At 44.1% G+C, this 24,139-nt stretch overlaps 1 protein-coding gene across 3 annotated transcripts in view; it reads left to right on the top strand.

The window, feature by feature from the left end:
- The window catches only part of MCTP2 (multiple C2 and transmembrane domain containing 2), a 184,648-nt gene that overhangs the window by 34,468 nt on the left and 126,041 nt on the right, over positions 1–24,139 (top strand). The window contains exons 3-4 of one of the 3 annotated variants that reach the window (XM_085234346.1): positions 1,362–2,984; positions 4,272–6,706. The gene's annotated coding sequence lies outside the window, so the exon portion shown is untranslated. Of the gene's footprint in view, positions 1–1,361; positions 2,985–4,271; positions 6,707–10,813; positions 24,103–24,139 lie in introns of those variants that run through there. The other 2 variants (XM_085234348.1, XM_085234345.1) reach the window with 2 other exon arrangements.

Here is a 24,139-nt window from a genome sequence, read left to right on the forward strand (position 1 = left end):
TAGCTAACATTGTCATGGATGGACACAAAACAGAGCTGGTTCAAGTTCTGCAAAGCCTGGGGGAAATTCTGATTTGCAGAAATGAATACCCTAATGCCCTCCACGACCTCGGGGATTTCTGGTGTTGTCTGCGGGATGCTGGGGAAGAATTCCAGTGTTGAAAACAGCTGAAAACTTTGCAGGGTAGTGTCCTAGCTCAGCACTTGTTGGTCTAACTCATCTTTGGTGGATTTAAGTGTGTGGTGGTTGTTAAGTTCAAGAGGAACCAGGTCCATTTCCAAGCAGGAATGTGGCTGCTTCTCTGACTCACAAACGTTTGGGAAGTGAATTCAGTTTTTTTCAAGGGTTTTCTTCCATTATTTGTTAACAAGTTCAGAGGATGATTCAACTGGTTCCTATTTATTTTGTATGACAGGTGATCTAAATCACACAATATACTTTCCTTGTTTTCAATGACTGAAACGCATCGATGGAAAAAAATTTCAATTTATTTGCTTGGAAGAGTTTTGAATGAAAGGCTGCTCATGTCAAATCCATTAGCAAAGGGATCTCTGTGTTGGAATGAGTGTGAGCTGACACCCCACAAGTCAGACAAACAGCAAGAAGCCATTAGGGAGCACCTTTATGCAACGAGAGCAGCTTGGAGCACTGCAAATAATGAGCTGATCAAGAAGCATAAATGACCCTCCCCATGGAACTCCTTTGGCTGGAGGAAGCATCATAGGCAGTGTGAAAACTTATGTGGAACCTGAAAGAGGTAACCAAGCCTCAGCAGGATCAGAATTTAGGAAAACATCCTTACTCCAAACCCATCACAGTAATCTGGGCCCAGACTGTTAACATAGCAATGTCGTATGAAATGGATTTCTACCAAAGTTTCTGATGCCTTCTGTTGTTTGACAGGCAGGAAATACCATCACGGGCGCCTTCCTTGCTGTAGTTCATCATGTTCAGTGTGAGCAGGAATCGGGAAGTGCAGAGGCAGTGTGAAAACGAAAAACCAGGAGGAAAGGGAGCCATGTTGCTCATGCCATTGAACAGGGCATTGAACAGTTTGGGAAGGGGATGCTGTGTTGGAATGTTGTGGGATGGAGGCTCGCCCACTGATTCCCAGTGGTCCAATGCAGGCATAGCATTCCCCTGTCAGTAAGAAATGCAAAAGGATGAGCAGTGTCATTAAAATGAGGAGCTGTATAGCACTTTTCAGCTCTACAGAGAATTTTCCTTGTAAGGATTCCAAATCAGTAATGTTAATCTTGATACTGTTATTACTCTGCTAGGTACATGACATGGAAAAGCTCACTGTCCATTGATTGCTCTTTGTTTAATTCTTTTTTTTTTTGTTTTGTTTTGTTTTACAGGGTCCTAATTAACCGCTGGTCTACCTGCTGGCCTATGCAGCACTGCCTCATTGCTCTGGGGTGACAGCACAGCTGTGCTCCTCTCTACTGACAGCTTGAGCTCTGTAAGGTCATTTTTTTTGCTGTAGCATAGGCAAATGGAGAATTCTTTGTGTGCAGATCTGAGGCTGTGTATACACGTGTGCGAACTCTCTAAAAGCAAACAACCAGCTTTTATAAAGCCAAATTCCAAGCAAGCAACCAGCTCGGCAGCCGTGAAAGGTGTCTGTGTGTTTCATTGTTGATAAAAGCACAACCCACAGTGACTCAAACCTGAGGATGTGGTGGGAAATGGGGAAGAAAAGAAAGATTGAGAGTGAGAGAGAAAGGGGAGAATAATCCTTGTCAGGATGAGGCATTCAGACACGCCAGATTTCCTTGGCGCAGACATTCCTGTCATGAGCTTTGCAGACGTTTCATGTTAGATTCCTTGCTTTTTTTCACCTGGCACCAATGGTGTAGTGATGATTTTGAAGGCAAGATGGCAAAGTGTGGGCAGGAGCCCAGATGTGAGGGCTGTCACCCATCTGTCATCAGCCGGCATCTGCTCGCTGTGACAAAATCATCGATGACCATTTCTGTCCCATCTCCCCTCTGCTCCAGTCCCTTTCTGAGCTGTTCTGGGGGAACAGAAGGCAGCTGATGGCGGGATAGGGATGCGCTGTGGAGAAAGGAGAAATCTGGTTTGGAAGCTGAATGCTAAAAGGATGCATCGATTTCCTATCAGAGAGGTGAAGTGCTCAAATTTGCTATGCTGCTTTGACTTGAAAGGCGTTTACCCAGATGCCAAGACTACTAGACATGCTGTTTTAAGATGAGGTTAAGCTTTTGAACTTGTTCTGAGGCCCCAGATTTCACTCCACCAACTCCAGCCATATGCCTTTGGTACATTTTTTGCTGAAGCTGTAGGAACGACTTGGTGCCCTCAGCCTTCCTCTTGTGATGCTGCTGTCAGATATTTAGCTATGGGAACACTCACGCTGGCATGAGGAGGGAATCAAAGAACCGTAGAGTCCTTAAGGTTGGAAAAGACCTCTAAGACCAGCTGGTCTGACCGTCAGCCCACCCCCACCGTGCCCACTGACCACGTCCCTCAGTGCCACATCTACACAGTTCCTGAACACCTCTAGGAAGAGTGACTCCACCACTTCCCTGGGCAGCCTGTGCCCATGCATCACTACTCATTCTGAGAAGAAGCTGTCCCACCGCAGGGAGCATCTAATAGCAGAATGGGTCTTCTCCTGCTGAACATTTGTTTCTTTCACTTATAGTGAAAGAAGGGTGCAGCCACAATAGGAACAAACTGAGAACAGAACTATGTCAGAGCTGAAGAAAATAAGAACTGGGGCACATTGTGTGAAGGCTGGATGGGCTTGTCTCTAGCATTTACTGATGGAAGTAACGCAGGATCTCCTGTCAGCTCGAATCAACCTGTTGAGCTTGCAGTTGCTGATTCAGCAGTGAGACACAGTGCCCGCTCTCCAGGGGAAGATTTACAGAGCTTAACCTGAGCTTCTGCAGCACTGATTTTCAAATTGCTGATGGCTGAGAATCCAGGAGCTACTCAAACAAGGAACATAAAAGGTAACTAAGGAAAACAAAGCTTTTCTCGGTAGACTGACATTGCCACATCTCCTCCATCAGGCCATTACAGAGCCCTGTGAAAGGGGGAAGATCGAAAATCTCATCTGCAGCCAAATCAAGCTGCTATGCATCATCATCACTGGTGGAATGTTCAAGAAGACTGTAGATGTGGCACTCGAGATGGCTAGTGGGCATGGTGGGGATGGGTTGATGATTGGACTAAATGAACTTAGTGGTCCTTTCCAATCTTAATGATTCTGTGATCCTATGATAATTGCAGTGATGCCATCAAGGCACTTGTCAGTTGCTGACAACTGAAATAAGCCATGTGCTGTGGTCATTACTGGCTGAGATTTCAGAGATACTAAGCTCCTCCAGGGATTGCAGGCAGTGGGCACGGGGAGAGGCCATCTACTTCTTTGCTCAGCTCTAGAGCACTGAAACAGAGCAAAATATGAAACATTCACTTGAATGTCAAACATTCAAGTGTTCCTATGTTCACATATGTACACATGCATGTGTGTGCAGACATAACGTGTATTATATCGATGTGTTAGTTAATTGGTGCATTCTCTAAATGGCTGTGGTTTTTTAATACTGCTATTCCCTTATCTCCACAAATGAATAACACAGTTAGATCTGATCTCTGATTATATCCTGAAGGGCAATAAACCCCTGAACCCTTCTGGATGTTCTTAATTAGATTGAAATCCAAACAAAACAGCCAAAAGAAAACAACCGGAGTGGTTGCTGGAATCTTGCTACACATTTATTGGTGATTGGGAACAGAATTGAGTGAACCAATCACTGCGAAGATTTCATGATTTAAGACCTTTCCAACTTTTCTCTGCATCCTGAAAACGAGCTTTTTTATTTTTTTTTTCACGTTCATATTCATTGAATTTTTTTGGTACGTGGTTTGTATAAGCACGTTCCAACACACTGGTTGTAAAGCAGTTCTTAGCTGCATGCAGGGCTGTCAGCACTGCTTGTGTAAATCACATCCTTTATATAAGCTGCACACATTTATACACTGACAGCTGAAAACACCATAGAACACAAGGTGAAAATTCTGGGATTTTTTAGGGGTCACACTGCTACGTACCTGCAGTGTCACACAGACGTGAGGGAACATTGTGACTTAGTGTTACTTTAATGAGAAGGAATGAGTGTTCTTTACATACATCTATTTTCTGAATTGTGATGTTTTCGTTCACTTCTGATCTTGAACTGAGTGTTGAAAGATATTTTACCTTTACTTATTTCTTCTTCTGGTGATTTTCATAGGTACAAAGTAACTCCTTGCTGAAATGCAACTGTCTCTGTGGTGGAGCACTACTCTTTGACTCCTCCATAGAAGCAAAACAGATCTGGGCCACAGAAAAAAATGCAAAATCAGGATTGGATGGAGAGTGAACTTGAGAGTGAACTCTCTGGAAAGTACATGAGAGGGATCAGAGCTCATTGCACGTGAACTGAGCAGCAATGAAGGAATAAAACAACTTACAAGCTACGTCGGTCCTGGAAAACAAAAGCGTTTTACAGAAGATTTCCTCTTGTTTGAGTTGTGATATCCAACCGTGATGGATAATCACTTCTTATCCTGGTTGTTTTGTTGCTTCTGAGACATGGAGTTTTTACTTTAAGCCTGGTTAAAGAGTAAAAAGAGGGGATGCAGCTGTGTCTCAATTAACCCTTAGCTCAGCAGTAGGGTTTTCTCAGGCTGCTTTGAGAAGAAAAACATAGTTAAAACAACAAAATGTTTTAACTTTTGCCTCGAGGGCTGGAAACCTATTTTTCAGGCAGCTTAACTTCTGTCATTCTCAGTGTGTCTCTTCAAATTACAGTGAAATAAATAGGAAGTATTGCCCAAGAGCCCTTGGTTTTGTCAGAAAGGACTCTGAAAAAAGTAGAGGGGAAGAAAAAGAAAGCCTGCATCACGAAGACCTGCCACATCTTTTTGCTGATGTGAAATCAAAACTGACTGAGGTTACGATCATTCAATTATTACAAACCAGTGTATGAGAAAACCAATAGTTTGATGATGCTGGGTTAAATGTTCTAGACAAGACATGATGTGAACTTCCTCATGTTTGAATTCTAAGTTTCAGCAAAGGAAAAATAATGCCAAGTGAACCTGGTAAAAAGATCTCATCACGTTATAGGATGTTAATGTCGATTCTAGAAAGTCGAGCAGAGTGAGAGATGGAAGAGGAAGACACAGCTAAAGAAGTGGCACTGGTTTCTCCATAAGCATCCCTAACTGGTTCCTTTCAGATGCTGGTAGCCCTGTATCTTCACTGCCTCAGGACACAGGGCAGCAAGGTGCCTCACAAGGGCTGTCCATAAGGTGTCCAGTCCAAGAGTCTGAAAAATTTTTGGTGCAACTTTGAAGCTCTGTTGACCAGCACGTGTATTGAGGATTGCAAGGCTGTGTACGTAGGGTATCATCCAAGCCCTGGTCAATCCACAGTGTCCTTCAGCTGCAGAAACTCTTATATCTTAACCATAACTACATTAAGCAGCAAGAGCTATTCTGCCCAAGTAAAAGGCAAATATCTTCCTTTCTGGATGTTTGTCAGTGGCCGCCTCATAGTCAGGCACCCATCTGCAGCACAGAAGCAGCTCCTAATTTAATATGGTGGTTAAGGAGAATAACTTCTGATTCCAGCTCTTTACAAGTAAAGCATGACATGATTCCCTGCCACCAGTCTGCTTCTATTTTCACCCTTGTATTTTATTTCTTTCCCTCATTCACATACTTTCCTAAATTGTCTTTTGTCCTAAGTATTTAAATTACATGTTGACTCTTTGTATTCTCTGAGTGGATAAATTAAACCATTATCAACAGGAGGGGCTTATCTCCTCCTTTATTCCACCTGGATTTTGCTAATACATCCATTACCTTTATATCACAGAAAACAATTAACAGAGGTGTTTGTTGATAAAAGCATCAGTTTATCTCGATTGGATGCTTGTATCTCACAGCCTGCAGCTCACCCTGCACACCTCAGGTCCAGAGTCCTGCAGCAGCTCCAATATCCTTTGGGATGAATGCGAAAGATATTCCCATAAGATATTTCATTTCAGAGATTATTCTTGGTTGGAAAGTGTCTCTCACTTTCACTGTTGATTTTTCTCTAAATATTAAACAACAACAACAAAAGCCTGCAAAGAGCACGGAAGTACGCGGACAAAAGAGATCTGATTCATGGCTTTGTCTAATTTACACCTCCAGTATATTTGGTGAGAAACAAAGTGCAGTTCACAGCTCTCTCTGGCATGTGATATAATTATGATTAACATTTTTAAGTACAGTAATAACGTGGAGGAGGATGATAATAATGGTGGCCACTTATTCCCACCCAATAGAAAGTGCAGGGAAAGGAACTGACTGTAGCAGGATGAACCCCGTGCTAGATTTATTCTTCTCTCGGAGGAAAAATAGGTCAATATTCTATTATAGTACAAATATTATTAACTTTCTTTCCCTATATATTTTGGTATTTCATTGAAAAGCCCAGTGAAAATCAAAATCAATCTTTGGAAAAATGACTATCTCAGCTGTAATTTTAAAAGTTTCCTCAATCTATATTTTCTTTTTTGCTTTTCACCAGGGTTCCTTGCATGCACGCACTTGGTTTTCTCAACAGAAAGAAAAAGAGAAAACACAAGCTGAGGAGGCATTCAAGTACTGTGGAGATGTGGCACTGAGGGACATGGTGAGTGGGCATGGTGGGGGTGTGTTGGGATTGGACTGTGTGAGCTTAGAGGTCTTTCCAACCTTCATGATTCTGTGATTCAAAATGGAAGAAATCAAAGCGGATCCTGGTGCTTGTGGTTGTTTTCACTGCAAAGAAAATAGCGTCTTTCTCAAAACAAAATATGCATTGTTGTTATTTATTGCAATATATAAATTTACTGCTTTTTGACAAGAGCCACCCTGGAAATGTGTGTCCTTCCTGGAGTTGTGCTGGGAGTTGTATATTCCATCATTTCAGTGGGTGTCTCAGCACTTTCTTTGGGACAAGAAAGGAAAACATCAAAGTGCCAGCATGAAACGGTATTTTGCGGGTAGAGCAAAGCTTGTAATAGGTAGCCTCATATATTCAACCAGATCTGCTATAAATGTCTTCTCAATTTATTGTGATTGCTGTAACACAGAGCGCTCGCTGCTTTATGCCGCTTCTCTGACAGAAGAGGAGCTGCAGCAGAGGAGAGAAATTTCTTCCATCTGCGGCCAAGGTTAAGGCAACCTGTAGGAAAGAATGAAAACGACGCAGAGAAATGAGCACCTCATTTCAGCAAGGTCCAAACTGCTGTCTGCAACATTTTGGATGACTCAGCGTGTTTCCTGGTTTTATTTATTTCTGTTTTTTGTTACAAGAGGTGTTTCTGTCAAAACTAAAACTTGAGGAGCTGAGCCTATTAGTGCATGACATGTCTTTCTCTGCCATGCCCAAAGCCGCAGCCAGGATTTCCCTCTCACTGGCTCTGGGATGAAGCAGGTGTAGGGGTTGGGATGGTCTGGCGTTGGAAATACTGGCGGGAAGCTGGGCTGAGAGGAAACCATTCCTTATGGGGTGTTACACAAACTGGGAGCTCTACAGAAACCCACCGGAGAGACTGAGGGTTGGGAAAAATTAGCACGCATCAAAAAAATCCATAAGAAGCACAGCTTTTGATAGAAGGGCCGAATTTTGCAGCTATTGGTCAATGCAGTGAATGGAAGGGAAATGAGTATCGGCGCAAACATGAACTCAATCCAGAGAGCAGCTCTTCTTTCTCCAGCATGCGTATGGAAATCTATTGCTCCTCGCTGAAAAATAAAGCTGGGAATGCATTATTAAAAAGCGGGACAAGCAATGTCTTAACCCCTTCAATTCAGAGCAGAACTTTTAGGATGAAGCATACTAATTGTTACACTGATATGTGATATTAGCTATCAGGGTCAAGTGTTTGAAAGAGGTCTCACAATCTACTACAGAGGCAATTTGTTATAAGCAAAAAATGGAGGCAAGAGGGAAGAGAGAAATGGAACAGCTGGAATAGGTGGCAGAAAGAGAGATGGAGGAGGAAATGAAATGGAAAAACACAAAGAACATGTTGGCTGTAGAGAAAACAAGGAGAAAAGAACATGGGTTCTTTGGAAATGTTCTTGCTGACAAGAACCTGGAATTTTTACTTACCGTCACTTCTTTCTTCTAAAGTATCTGCTATTTACAGTATATTGCAGTCTCAATATTTCCTACGATTTTCCTCCTGAGGAGGCCTCATTCCTTGCCCTTCCTCCAGCTGTGTGGGACAAGAGCCACAACATCTAGAGTTTAAAAAAAGGGAATGATAACTCCAGATCCATAACAGATCTCACCGATGATATACAAAATTTGAAAAGCTCATTTTCATGTTTTTGGGTTTTTTTTTTTCCACCCTGTCAGTCATCTTCTCTTTGAGGTCCTTGAGGAAGGATAAATGGGAACACCAGGTAGGTGGCCAGCAATGTCTGGAAGTGGCTAGTGCAGGAATAGTGGGAGCCTTGAGGGCTTCTGTACCTTTACCATTTATGGAGTTAATTGTTAGATTGTGGATACGTTTAAGTGAGAAGGTAGAGCCACGGTGATTCCTATGGACTGTGAAGGAAGCCTGCAGAGATGTCTCTGCTGCCTTGGCACATGGTTAGGAATGATGTGAATGCATACAGGCTGCAGCTTGATTAGCCAAGATGGAAATGATATTCATGAAACAATCAAAGGATTTTGCTAACGCACAGGGAGTGACACACGATCCCAACCAAGTGAGAATGCTCGGATCTGCCCATTTGTGGGTAGAAGTATGAAGATACCCCCCATGCTACTGGGCTGGAAAGGGTTAAAGAGCACCAATCAGTCTGCAATCAAGCAGCTGAGGCATAATTAGCCAGACTGATTAGGCCATAAAGGTTGTGGTAAGCCAGAGTTTGGGTTTGCCTGGAAGGGAGAGTGCAGAGCTCCTGAGCTGTGGGCAGCTCAGCTTCTGAGGTGAGTAGTTCAGAGCACTGAGCTCTGTGTCTGTCCTCTGTAGCTGTGGTGAAGCTGCTCTGTAGTCCTTGGGTTGAGGCTTGGTCTGTATTTATTTGTGCATTTGAGATTCCCTATACAGTTCTCTTTGTAGCTGTTCTTTAATTGGGCTTTTTGTGAGCTTCTATGTGCTATTGGGATACTTGGTATAAAGGTCTGAAAGCTGAGGAGCAACAGTTTTGAAAACCCAGAGCTGCAGAAGAGCAGGATGCTCTGCTGAGGATCCTGATAGTTCATCCTCAGGGCTGGTAATTCATGGCCTGCTTTTCCTCTGAAGCAGTGCTGGCAATGGATGAGGATTGGGGCACCACATAAGGATCCTTTTTTTTTTCTTTTCTAGCGCTCACCAGGTAAGTGTTTGAGGGCACTTATAGGAAAGAAGAAGAAGGAAGGAAGTTTTTGGAGTCTATTGCTGAAAAACAAATCAGTGTGTCTCTCCTGTGAGACAAAGAGAATGCAGTGTACAAACACAGCTTGGTTTCTGGCTTCTAAAAAAGAGGTGAGGGAATAATGAACGAAAAATAAATAGAGGAAAATGCAAGTGTTTAGAAAGCTCCAGGCTTGCAGTACGTTTTGCTGTTTCCTCCTCTCTAAAATCCCTGTGCACCTTCAAACATTCCTGACTGAGGTGGATATATAAAATAAGTGCCCAATTTGGGCTTGCATAGCCCAGCCATACCATAAACAAGCAGCGCTGCCTGGAATCATCGGCCAGACAGCTGGCATCCCCTGCAGATTTTCTAACACTAACTCTGCTCTTGAAGGGGAGGCTGAGCCCTGCTCCATGAACCATCCCCTTTGCGTAGGGCTGGAGGCAGGCTGCAAACCGAGCAGGGAGAATAATTCCCCTACAAATTGCTGCAAGTGTTAAAGCTCCGGGGAGCGGATTTAATAGCTGCCTTCCACTCTGCATTGGTTCAGCAGGCTGTGGTTTATGGGCACAGCTGGACGGTAGTGAGAGAAGGCAGGAAGGGGAGGCCCTACTGCGCTTGGATTTGTGGAGAAAAATGAGTTTGCACTTGTTTGGGCTTTGCTTTGTGTCTGTTCATCCCTGTAAGGTTAGATGCAAAAGGATAGCAGTGGGCTGGGAGTGAGGAATGTGGGAATCAGCACCAGCAAAGCGAGGTTCAAGCAGCGTGCTGTGGGATTTGTGTGGCCAAGTGGAAGTAGCAGTGAGTTCAGCCTTCTGGGCAGAGAAAAAGAAGTTATGACTTCAAGCTCCTATTTGCCTCAGGTTTCACATGGTGGAAAGGAGTGTGTGTGTGTGTGTGTGTGTGTGTGAGAGTTGGGGGTGTGTATAAATGCCAACTCAGCAAAATGAATGGTTCACATAGAAAACCCAAGGCTGGGAGTGAAACTTGACTCACTGAGAGCCTCTTGTGTATTGAGTGCATGTGCTGTAGTGATTGAGGAATATCCCAGCTGCCCCTATCATGACAAAATAAAACAGTGCTTATTGAATATTTAGAGATTGAAATGCCAAAAAGGAGAAAAAGTTGCCCTCTGAAGATGTGGTGAAGTGGAAGCTGGAGATTGAAATAGCTCTTCAGGGAGGTTATGAGGCAGACAGCGATGATGCAGATCTGGGGAGGAAGGACCTCGGCATCCTCTGACTGCTTCTGTTACAGGTGTGGAAATGCTTATCTGACCTGGCGGGCTTTGTGTAGGAAATACAGAGCTCTTCTTGAGGTTCCAAGGCTTTGTTTCTATTTTTCTCCCACCAGTGGCAGGATTGCTCTCCAAATTTCAAAGCTGGTGAACAAGGGCTGCCAGGGTTTGCTTTTTCCCGAATGGACTCCTTGTGTGTCCAGCCCATGACACGTGCTCTGGGGAAAAAAAGCAATGTGTTTCTGCTATGCCTGGGGACAGGCTCCTTGTAGTGGTTGTGTCCCCTCACTTCTGTCAAATTCACCTTCTCAAAAGGGTAGAACTTTGTTCTTTGCATTCTGAGCTACATAACCTCTCCAGTTTCAAATGTTTTTACTGCTCAGCTGCTGTTGACTGTTAAAAACTGGTCAGAAGCTGGAAATCTCTTGGACAAGGGGCAGTTTTAGGAACATGCTGAAGTTCAGGGTAGCTCAGGCCAGATGGGAAGAAGTAAATTCTGCCTGTTAGCAAGTCAGTCTGCTTCTGCATGACACCAGCCAGCCACTGAGGGACCTCTTGCATCCTTCCTCATCATAAGTGGAGGATGCTGGGGCAGAGATGAAGGATGGGGGAGGCTTTTGTATCCCATAGTGGCCTGTCATGAATGTGAAAGTGGTGGTTGCAGTGTGCCAATGCAGCATGAAGTTGTTGGAAAACGCAGTCCGAACTACATACAGCTGCAGCAAACAGAAACCAAAGAGTTCTTCAGATTGCAAAAATCTCTGTACTTACCTAAAACCGGGCTGCCCCACTGCAGGGTGTGCAGGGATGTGGGTGGCAATGGGTAGTGGTGGAGTTACTGTCCAAGAAAAGAACGGATGTGGTCAGTGGATGTGGTGGGATGGGTTGATGGCTGGACTGGGTGACCTTAGGGTCTTTTCCAACATGAACGAGTCTATGAGCGGTGGTTGGGACTCGCTGTCTCGCTGCCACCTGCAGAGTGGGGGATTCCCGTGGGTCGCCTATGGGGCTCTGTCACTCCGAAAGGGCTCGGCGTGTTCCTTCCGTCCGATGCGCTGCCTGCTCTCCGGCCCCGCCCCGGGAGGCGATGCTGTGAACGCAGTGCCCTCTAAAGGGGAACCTCAGGGTGAGAGCGGGGCTGCAGGAAGCGCTGCCGCTAAAGCTCGTGTGGCAGGAGACAATTTCAAGAAATCTGCCTGCAAGCGTTTATTAAAATTGCAAAGAGTCGGAGACCTTGTGAGGATGCGCAGTCAGGGATGCGGGCATCCCCTGCAGCATCCATAGCGGCGTCTGGTCCTGTGCAAGGGCTGGGCAGAGCTCTCTTAGCACTGCTGGTCTGAGATGCCCTTATTTCACGAGCTCTGATGGAACGGTCTTAACTGTTTTGCTGTCGAACACCCTCCCGAGCTAAATGGAGCAAATCAAAGCGAATATTCCTGACGCATTAATGAGCAAACACATTAGGAGTTCCGAAAATGAAATGCCTCCACATCACATAAATTCATTTCACAGTGTTTATATATTTATGGAAATGTCTTTGAATTATGCTCCCAGCTCTAGCAAGATGATTTCTTCCATTACGAAGCAGGTTATGTGGTGATAACTTCTAGACCCCGATGAGCTACTGGAGCATGTAATTATCTTGTTCCACTTATTAATGATGAAAGGTCCATGCAAGTCCCAGAGAAGCTGTATGTACTGAGCTGAGTAGTTTAAAGAGGCTGTGTAAATTTAATTTGGTCTCAAATTTAGTTGCTGACTTGAAGTAATCTTCAAATAAGGAATGCAAATGTTTTGGGGCATTTAAAACTTTCCAAAATCGCAAATGGATATGGAGCACTGAGAAACTAAACTGATACAAATGAGGATTCGGGCTTTTAATTTAGGAGTAATCCTATTGGTGGTGGAAGATGAATCAAAATGAGTTTCATTTTGGCAATCTGGGGAGGTGGCCAATTCATATCTTCTGGGCAGGAGGTCTGCAAACCTCTGTCCCCCAGCTTTCCTAAAATGGCATCACTGCTTTTATGTCTCCTCACTATAATCCTGCTTCTCTGAGCTGCCATCATAATACTAATTGGTTCTGTATGTATGTAAATAAACTATTGTTGACAGGACACTTTCGGTGATTCACATATGACTCATAGAGTGAGAGGCTTTAAAAGTGACTTATCCATAAACAGAGATTCCATATGTTCTAATCTGGCACGGATTTCTCGCCTTCTCTTTATAGCAAGGAATGTGTGTATGCCTATGTAGCAGGGTTATAATGTGACAATTGGTCTCGAAGTGAAACCAGGATTTATGGTACTTACTGGAGACCACAGAGGTAAAGTGAACAGCAGGCTGCATTTAATCATCTGAATTTTCAAATATTTCTTTTTCTTGGGTAACTGTAAGGGCTGATCCGGAGGCCTTCACCAATGTGATGCTATTCCAAACTCAATAGAGGAGCCGTGCTTGTATGAATTGTGTTACTGGACTCCTATGTGCTTAAGAGGCAAATGTGCACTCTTCAGTGCTTGAAAGCTTACTGAGGATATGGAGATGATGTTGAAGCTGCATTTCTGTGCTTTTTATTTTTCCCCATGACTTGGCTGCGTTATATATCCTCTTAGCAACACTATTCATTCTCCCTGTCTCTTCCTTTGGCCTCTTGTTTCTCTCCGGGTCCTCTTGGCTTTGGCACAGGGTCACTCATGTTACTTACTTTAAATCAAAATTAAATTTCTCAAAACTGCTGGGACTTTGAGTAAAACAGCAGAGAATTGTGGGTTTTCCATAAAATGCCTGGAAAATGGCAGCAGGGATTACCTGAGCACACAGAAGGCAGATTAAACCAGTGGCAGGTGGTGTTTGTGCCATCATAATTTGCACAAGACAATGCTGCACATGTGAGCCATAAAATGGGATGAAAGGAAGTGCTGCTGCTGCAATGGGTTGTGTTGACTAAACTAGAACAAAAATCTGAGTTTGGTCAATGTGTGGGCAAAGCTGGCACCTGCAGATAAAAAGGGCTGTCTGCTTATTCATGGCAAAGACATCAGCTGCTCTGCCAGCAGAGGTGGAGCCCATTGCTGTGTCTTCAGATGGAGCTCGCTGGGCTGGGGGCAGTTGGACTGGTGTGTGCAAGCACTGGGCCAGGTTCCTGTCCATTGGCAGAGCTGTTGGGAAAGGCAATTCTGGCTTTACTTTCTCTTTCCACATGAATTTGCAGTGATGTTCATTCTTCAGGCTGTGTAGGGAGAACAAACGAAGGCACCACGTTGGCCTCAGCTGAAGGAGGATCCCTGGGCTTGGCTTTTCTTGTCTTCATCACATTTCTTGGCTCACAGTCTGGCTCTGAAGTCCCAGGCGTGGCAGCGGTGGTGCTGGCCAGGTTCATCAGTGAGCCCAGTAAGGAGCTGCCTTTAGCTGCTCCCAGGAAGACACTTTGCAGCTGCTTCTCCTTCCCCTGATGTGTGAGGGTGAGAGCATCCCTTAGCAGACCCATGTCAGCATTCAGGCAAGGATCTACTAATGTGCGTCAGTGAAAGATAAATGATTGTGTCAAATTCTGACCAGTTTCTAGAAAAGAAATTTGAGTGAAACAATTTTTATTTTTATTTTTTTTTTGCATATGATGAGTATTACATTGTTATCCTGGTTGTGTGAAATAACTCTCATGCAGATTTAATCTGTCTTCTGATATGGAAGATTTCAGAAGGATGGAAGGGGAAGATCCGTCTCCCCTGTTAATCACAGAATAGAATCATAGAATGGCTTGGGTTGGAAGAGACCTCAAGGATCGCCAAGCTTCCAATTTGGTCTTTTCTTAGTTTTGTACAGCATTCCCAATGGATTTGTTAACAATAAAATAACAAAAACTCAACAGATAATTTCTAAAGCTGTTTCCCACATCCCGAGTCTTATGATTGCAGTTCTCTCCATTGTGAGACTTCTGGCTCCTTTGCTCCTGATTTTGTCACATACGGGCATTTGCTATGAAAGACAGTAGGTAATTAGAGAGTATTTGGACTTTGTTGGCAAAGGAAGGAAATGTGATGGGAAATTTAACATGAGGGACACGGACAATTTATGGAAGGATTTTTCAATTGTTTTACGTGCTGTTGCTTACTGCTTGGAAGCTGAAGGGAAGAGCTGGTTGTGTGGTTGTTGAGAGGTGAGTAATGTGTTTACTGAGCAGCAATCTGCTGTCTGCCAGCACACCTCAGCTACTTGCACTTGCTGGTTGTAGCCACAGAAAGAGCTTGAGGTTAGAGTGCATTTGAACCTTTTAAACACAAAGGAAGATCATGCCTCATCTCTTTAAACAAATTATTTAATAAGCAATATCCTTAGAATAGGTTGCACAAAATAGGTATTTTGGTCAGACAAAGAATCCCAAACCAAAACTCAGTCCTTCTCAAGGGTTTGGGTTTAGCTGGGAAGCACAAACTCAAGCCTGCTTTTTGGGACAGTTTGAAGAACCTGTGATAGATGTCTTGGAAATATTTTGTCCAAAGCATGAGCTTAGAGCTGCCCATAGGGCTCACTGACACATCATGAGTGCTGAACAGAAATAGCAGGACTGTGGCCCAGTCTGATTGATTAATCAGTTACAATCTTTTTTTGGTAAAAATGCTGTTAGAATCCAATGTGTGTTTCTGGGAGATATCTCAGCGTGGGTCCCAATGACAAAGTGAAAACATGACTTGCAGGTGCAGCTCAGAGCTTGGATGACCTCCATTTGTTAATAGGTGGCTGTGGTTGCTGCTTAACTTCACATCCATTGAAGTGGACGGATGAAGGTTACTATTTACAGTGATGGTTATGGGTTCCACTGGTGGAATCAAGATGATAATCCTTACTGGAGCATCAAGCCTGCAGATACACAGCACCTTTGTTGTCCTGTTCAGTGCATGAATTGTCAGGTTCTGGGAAGGTGGGGTGTCCTTCATGGCAGGTGGAAGAAATTCCATTTGTTGAACAGTGGTGTAGGTGAGAAGGCTGAGAGGGAAGTCACTGAGATGAGTGATGAAATAGCAGCTTATTGAAATTCTGTTGTCTTCAAAGGGCCAAGGAAGTTGTATGGTCTATTAGGACATGCATTTCCCATGGCCTTATAAATTCTTCAGGAAAACATAGCAATGTTCTGGTATTTTTGGTGCTACTAGCATTTTGCGTTAGCACTTGGTCTGGACCCCTTCTAAAAAATGCATTTTGTTCTGGTGTTCAAGGTATTCTTAAACCCTCCCTGTTCCGGGAGAAGGAAATCAGATTTCGAGTTGTCGGAGGGCTGGGCAGGCAAAAATGCAAGTATTCCAATGAAACCCTGCACTTAAAAGGGGAAAATATGAGAAAGATATCTTTGTATTGTTCTTGTGTATGTTCTTTAAGAACTGAACAGCTGCTGTTCTTCGCATCTATTGAGCTCATGATGGGAGTGTATGGGCTGTTGCTCGTCCCTTTGCACCGTGATACTGTACAATGTGCATTTATCTTTGATGTTCAGGTGCTGTGTTCCTGGAGAGAACCTTGCAGATAGCCCAAGGACTCTGCTTTTGTCTGTCCACCCTTACCAGTGATCTGTGCTAAAGAGAAAAAGCCTTTCAAGAAGGGCATCTTGAGAAGAGGCTTTTAGCAGTGCTCTGAATACCAATTGTTTGAGGAGGTGAAGAGCCAAATGAGTTGCCTGGGTTTTGTTGGAGCTTTGCTGTGAGGGTGTTCTCCTGTAGCAAAGCAGTGGGGCCGCCTAAGAAAACCCTGTTCACTGTGGAACGGGCACTGTGTGGGCAGCTTTGCAATATTTACAGAAGGGGTGCTGGAGAAAAAGGGATAGCGAGTGGCAAGTAGCAGTTGTGCCAAAACAGGTGTGGATAAATGAAGTAATTCAGAAACTCTTCTAGGCTTATTTAGCAGCTTTTGTAGAGCTTGTCTGAACACAAGCTTGAAAGAGGATCAGAAGGTGAGCCCAGTATGATCTAAACACACAGATATTACTGGAGCTGTGCTTTGTTCCAGAATCTGCTACTGGCCTGGAAGGAAGAAGGTATTTGGAGAGCATATTCCACGTGTCTTTGATTTTCTGTGAAATCAAAGCAGTGATATCAATTACCCATGTGGAGATAAGCTGATAGACGGATTAATTATACCAGTAAAATAATTTCCATGATCATCTGTGGCAAGTTTCCCAAACTAGAATATTGAAATAACATTTTCAGTACATATTCATGCCTCTTCCCCTCTTATGTCCAGAAATGCAAGAAGCATCTTTTTTTTTTTTTTTAAACTTCCATTTAATTGGATTAGTCATCTACCTCCACAGGTATGTGCCTCGGGTCTGGTTCTTGCTGACAACCAAACCAGTGGGCTGTTACACAAGGTAGATGGAATCCAACATCAAAGGAGGGAGCAATTTGGGTTGGAGAGGTGCCAGCAGCTCTTTGTGCTTATCCAAATACCGGCATTGCACGGAGATTTTTCTCATTGCTGCTAGAACTCGTTGCATGTCAAGTAAATCTTTGCTTGAGAACACAATTTTGCTACCATTACCTGAATGGAAATGGTGGTGTGGGTCTGCTTGCAGCGTTGGCCCACTCTTCACATTCCCCAGATATACCAGCATTCCAAAATGAAAGTGAGTGCTAAGTTGTCTACACATAGTTGTTTCTTTTTAGCAGTGCCTCAATATGATCAGTTCTTCATCTCTTCCTGCCACGCAATCAATGAGTAATTAATAACAATCGTTGCTATAATGTGGAAGGAAGCATTTGTCCAGAGATGTGAGTAGAGAATTCCTGCTGAGTTCTCCTAATGAAGCTATTGCTGCAAAATAGCTTCCAAAACATCTGTGAAGTTCCCTGGAGAGCCTGTTGGGGATGGGACATTGCAATTGTTTGTGTTGCTCTGGTGTAGACCTCAAGAGCGTGCTCCAAGCTCTTGACCATGGTAACCTGCAGGCAGCATCCCTGTGGGAGGGTCGTTTGCTGTGGATCTGGACCACTCGATTAAACAGAAGTGATTCCTGTATGGATGCTGGGAAAACTGGAAAGTAATCCAAAATCCACTGAAGTTCAAAGGAGATTCAGATAAATGTCCTCTCCAGCACCCGAGTGGTGTGGGTTTATTCTGGAGACCTCTACAGGGCTGAGTGCAGCTCAGTTGCAAATGATGACCCTTTGATTTGCACATTGAGTCAGAGGCCCTGAGAGAATTGTTTACTATGTTACTTCTGGTATACTTCTGGGAAAAATGTCTTTCTATTCCATTTTTCTATGGAGGAGCTTGGGAACAGAGGCAGAAGGGTCAGCTGTGTTTTGTTCCTTTGTGAAGGATGCACCCAACAACAGCAGAGAAGATCTGCTCTAGGCTGGGCACAGCTCAGCCCTTTCCCTGTGCCTTAGTTTACACATTTGGGAAGTGGGATGTTGCTACTGCTCCTTGAATTACTTTGTGAGCTACTGGTAGAGAATAGCTGGAAGAGAAGGCACTGTTTGAGTATTGCTTAGGTGTCGGGACTTAATTCCTGTGATTTCTCCCTCCTAATCTACAGGATCAAAACCTCTGTTGCCCTAGTGGGCCATCACGTAAAGAATCCATAGTGCAGTTCATGGTGCAACAAGTGCAGGGTCAGTTTACAAGTGCAGCCATCCGTAGAGCATCTACTAAAGCAGTTTGGGACCTATGGTGTGACAGTGGGAGTAAGAGTGCTGGGATGGGAGCTCCCTGTATGTCCCATGGTACATTTGCAGCTACTTTGCTGTCACATCGAGTGCTCTGTTTACTTTTGAATCCCTGACTGCCTCTAACCCTCCTGCATTTGCTGTTCTGAGACTCAGCTTCTCTGCCAGCTGTGGGACAACATGCCCATACAATTCAGGAGGTAAAAGTCTGCCCTTGGAATGTCTTGTCCTGGGGGTCTGCGTCTGTAAACCTGGCTCTATAAAGTCAGCATTTGGATATGGCTGTTCTCAGCATAACACAAAGTCAGGAATGTCAGTGTTAGCGCTGGGTGTGGATTTGCTACTGTCTTTTTTTTTTTCTTCTTCTTCAAGGAGAAGATATTCTTGCTTTATTTCCAGAGGCAAACCTTTCCAAAGCTATGAACATGAGGGCTTGCTAAATATTAGCTTTCAAGGCTTTAAGTCACAGTGTTTACTTGGGTTACCTCTTCTTGAAGTCTATATAAAAGAGTGTTGTTTGCTCAGGCGTACTCCTAAAAGCCCCAAGACATGGCTCTAGAAGGAGGTATGCAGCAGCAAATGTAAATATTGCTGTCCTTTAAAGCTGGAAGCTCTCAGAGTAATCTATGGAAGGAAAATAGCAATGTGAAGGAAAGATTTCATAACATTTGGAGGTGAAAACTGTGGAACAGTGGGATTAGTACAACCCTGAGAAATCCAGTGATGTTGTGAACACAGCTTCACTTGGATGAGGTTTGGCCCTGCAATTGCAGCTGTTCTGTGTTGCCCTTTGCTGTCACCAAGGCAGTGTTTTCCCATACCCCAGCCTGAAGCAGCTGCTGAGAGCAGCTTTTTGGGACTTTGCTGGTCAGACTATGCTGTGGGACAGCAGCTGGGAGCAAAATATTGCTCGTAGTTAGCAAAGTGGTTCCCTCCCAACTTTTGTCAGTAACTGGTGTCGTTTTTTTCTGAGCTCGTGGAACTGAGAGCTGAAATTCAGGTAAATTGGAGAGGAGTGTCACAAAGGAGTGTCTAAATACAGTGCAAGTAAAGGGACTTGGACAAAAGCTCAACCACAACATTTACAAACCTCTCCGTTCCTCCATATCCATGCAGATACGTGGCAGCCAGAATTCACATCATGTGTGAGTGTTGAGCTTACTGAGGAGCTCTGCGGCAAAAACAAATGCTACTTTTCCTATGTGTCAATGGACAACACATCCAATCCCCACTTCCTTTCTGCCCTGTCTGCAGGAAGCCACGAGCATCCTTCCCACCGCAGGGCTGGGATGTTGATAAATGGAGCCAAAATGTTTCCAAGCTGCAGCAGAAAACGTCGTGCACGAGTTAATGCATTAATTGTGCTTATCCGTGTGTTGCATCCAAGGCTGTGCTGTCCGGATGAGGGAAGAGAGGCAGAGGGACTAGCCGTATTCCAGCATATGGATTTATGGTTTCCCGATGCCATCTGCTGGCACGCACCTCACACATGCATCCTAAGCCCTTCAGCCTCCCTCTCCCGTAAGGTGCACCTCCCCGTGTCTTTGCAGGTGGTGTAACCCCAAACCGACCTCCCTTGCTGCTTTCTTGAGCTTTGCAAATCAAATGCTCCTTGCGGCCAAGCACCTGTAAAACCACTCTGTGATCCCTGCCGGGGCTGGGCTTTAGCTGGGTGCCCGAGGGCTTTCCACACCTCTCTGCATGGTGTAATGCTCCATGGAGCAGATCTGGATCCAAAGGGAGCTGCATCTGTGTTGGTTTTGTAGGCGTGTGGTTTGAAGGGCACGGGTTTCTCAGGTGTGATGGTGGCATCGGTAGAACTGGGTGTGGGTAAGGTGTAAGGATACTGATAGAAAGCTTTGGGAAAAATCACAGAGTCGCAGAAAAAGGAAATCTTTGTTCCCTGAAAATGGGCTGAAGGAAATCCCAAGTGAATACTGAAGAGGTAGAAGGATACGGGGAAACTCCTCCTGTTGTCTCTCAGCAGTCGCTTGTGGTAAGGAAAACTGCCCTGGGACAGCAGCTTCAGCTGTACACGTTTGTTGCCTTTGCTGCTATTGGCACTCCTGATGTTCTGGTAGAGCTGCTGTATATCCCATGCTAGGACTGCTGTCTCCAGCACAGCATCTGCTGTGGAATGATGAATACTGCAGGAGGAATGATCTCTGGTGCTTCCTCAGAGTCCAAGCAGGCAAAACTCACTGCTTGTAAGCTCTACTTGTGTGCCAAAGTCACGGCTGTGCTTGTTGTGTACTGCACCAATCTGATGAGCAGGGTCTCTGTCAAAGGAAAAGCTCAGTGGCTAAATTCACTGAATTCTTTTCTTTTAATCTCCCAGGATTAAGAGAATCTTTCACTTGAAAACAAAACAAAACAAAAAACCACTAAATAAAAAAGACTTGAATCATCTGTTACAATTCATACTCTGCACTTTGACTCGGGTCTGGATTTGCCCTGGCCTTCCTTCAGTTCTGCCTTTAGGGAACTTGAAACAGTTAACTACAAATTAAGTTTGGACTTCCTGACACCTAAATTTGAGTATGTCAGGAATGGGTAGTGGCAAGACCTGGCTGGGATCTGTATTAGCATGTTTGCAGATACGGATCAGAGGTTGGAAATCCAGTTGTCTGAAGGATGAATGAAGAGGAGAAGTTGCTAATCAAATTTTCAAGGGCTGCAATGCAATAAAGCAGGGTAACTCGATGGAAAATGTAATCAAGCCTCCTACTCTGTTTTTCTGCTACATTCAGGCTCCAATTTTTCAGCCTTTATGCCTTCCTTTTCACGTGGACTTGAAAGGAAAGGAGATGTCTATGAGCATCCATGAGGTCATTTAGTGTTATCAAACAAGTCCACCAATCCCGCTGGATGGATCTTCCTTGCTCATAACTGGAAGCAATATTTAAAGAAATGCTCCATCTTCAGATTATTACTGGCATAGATAATTCCAAAGTAGAAGCATAATGCTAGACCAGAGAGGGAGAAAAAGATGCTTTCTGCTTGTTAGCCAATAAGTGGCTGAAGTTGAATGGCATTTTCCATTTTGCCCCTGTGCAACAAACTGTTTTTTTTCTGAGTTCCAACACTTGATTTTGTGGCAGGGAAAATTGTTAATTGCGTTCATGTTTGTGAAAGGAGTGTATCTGAATTTAAAATGTTCATCAGCAAAGAGTAGAGATCACAGCCTGTAATGGATGGGATGTATATTTTATTGATGTGAAACAGATGTCTGCCCACAGAATATATTGCCACCCCCTGATTGAATGAGAGTGTCTCCTTGCTTAAAGCATGAGAGTTCTTACTGGAAACAGGAATCTGAGGTATTCTGGCATCTTTCTTGTAGGATGAAAGCATCTGAGCAAGTTCACAGCCGAACTGCAGGTGTTGGCTTTCTGCAAAGTAACCCCCAATGCTTTTTCTCCAAAATATGCAGTGTAAAAACACCGCAGTAATTGATGCACTGCTTGCCTTTTGAGTTTGAGCCAATATTTAACTCTGAAAGTAATAACGAAGAATTTGGGTTTCTGTAACATTTCAGGCATGTTAGTTCTGAAGGTTTAGTGCTGTGCCTGAGCAGGAGGCTGTGCACAGTACTGCTGATTGAAAACTTAGGAGCTCTCTGCAGATCATTAATTCTTCCAAAATTCTTTCTAAAACTTGCTGCCGGGTTTAATACAAAGCCATGTTTAGCTGGAGCCGCCTGTTAACAGTAAGCTTTACCTTTCAGGGAGAATGACAAACTGTCACCATCTTTTGGGACGAGAGTCCTCTAGGATCAAGCTTTTCTGGTTCCATTTTAAAGGCAAACAGGGATGTGTATGCATCCAGGGTGTTACACTGCAGTATAAGGATGCTGTAAACTCTTCCAGGCTTTACAGTAAAAATAAATATATGACAGCGTCCCGTAGGGTTGGTGGAGGTGCGGCTGTGATCGTAGCTAAGGAGTTTCAACGCTTCTGCTGTTTTACTCGGACATCCTTGCTCTCAACGGCCACACAGTGGCAGCAAAACCCAGTCAGGTTACCCCGGTCGTAGGAGCGGTGGAAGGGGACGTGAGTCCGTGACCGTTCCCGATCCGTTTCCTGCTGAGGATGACACTCTCTGCTTTGAGAGTCCGTTTTCCTTCAGTCTGTTCGGTCATAATGCTACATAAGGCTTCAGGCTCCTGCATGACTGCATGCTAGAATGAAACAATCCCATAACCAAACCTCCGAACCCTGAAGCTTAAAGAAAAAGCAGTAAGAGGACAATTTAAATACAGATAAGGAACCAAAGTGTGGAGGTGAAGGATTGCTTTCTTGTAGCAGAGTGTTTATCTAGAGACAAGGAGCTGGGTTTCTTTATTTTAAGAGCCTTGGATTCATAAATCAAATGGGACTATCAATGTTTGAATGTTTCTTGCCTAAAAAGTGGACAAGGTAGTTAGAGGAGGAGCAGACTGCTAAGCAATAATCGAGTGAGAAGTGAGGCTCTGGAAGGAGAGCATCGTGGGCAGAGCATTTGCACAAAGGAATGTGGCCATACAGGAAAGCAGGGCAAGATATCAAGGGGTGTGTGAACTCAATAGCATCTACTTTTTTGCATTCCTTGCCAGCTGATTAATGTGGGGTAATTTATTGGTTTAAAGAGGAAATAATATAGCACAACTTAATACAACAGTTCTTGTGGAACAAGACAGATTCAACTCGCTGTTCTGTGTTTATTCTACAATCAAGGGTATTGGGAGCTACAGTCATACAGATGTGCTGTGCCTCTTCAATATTGCCACAGGCCCGTTTGGTTCTTCAGTTTTCCTGTCCTTTTAAGTTTATTAGAAATGACATATTACAGTTGAGATGTATTTATGCTGAAGGTAACAGCGGCTGGATGGAATAAAAAACACGTTGCCAATTTTAAACTTTTCCTTTTCTCGCTAATCATTTATTTTAAAGAGAAATAGCACAACCCCAAATGGATTTTTATCTCCTAGTCCACAAATCTTCTCTGTTTCTCTCCTTGTCTAGAAGGACAGGATTTCTTTGCAAGGTGGTATAGATAAAGATTAATATTCACCTGTGTCCAAGGATGAACACAAGACCTTGGCATAGTCCTTCTGAATTTCCACTCCAATGTGCAAATTACATACCCTAGCATGAAATTCACTTCCCAACGTGCAGTTGTTGGAGGGCTAGACTGACCATGAAAGTGATCTCAGAGCCTTAGGCATTTGAAAGAACGTCGCACATCGGAGATATCTTCTGAAATGTTCAGCTATAGAATCACAAACTATCTCAAATTGGAAGGGCCCATGAGGATCATTGCGTCCAAGTCCTGGCTCCACCCAGGACCACCTGAAAATCAGACCACTTTCTGAAAACATTCTGGGTATCCATTCCTATCTCATGGCTACCGTCCCTCTGCTCCCATGGGCTTTCTAACAGCCCTTCTGGTTGTACTCATAGTCTGCTCTGAGCTGAAGAATTTGAAATCAATAGACACTAAACTTATATGCCGAAGTCAGAATTTCTGGTGAATATTTCTTTGAGGATAATGAGCAGTGGCTTGTTCCCCCATGTTAGCTCTCTCTCAGCTCTTCTCCTGCTGCTTTTGGGATATACAAACGTACAGTAGGTGGTGCAAATACACTAGACCATGTTTAATACATTCTTATGAATAGTGAAAGTTTCTTCACTTTACACTGTTCCTAACTCCCGAGATTCCTTGTATTTCCCTGCTGTCTTTGGGGAGGAGACTTTCAGCTCCTGCTCAGTGCGCAGCCAGCTTGGCAGTACTGCAGTACCAGTGGTTCAGGTGAGCTGGCAATGCACCTCCCTTTCCCAGGGTCCTG

The sequence above is a fragment of the Meleagris gallopavo genome, chromosome 12, assembly GCF_905368555.1.
Source record: "Meleagris gallopavo chromosome 12, MGAL_WU_HG_1.1, whole genome shotgun sequence".
Taxonomy (NCBI): domain Eukaryota; kingdom Metazoa; phylum Chordata; class Aves; order Galliformes; family Phasianidae; genus Meleagris; species Meleagris gallopavo.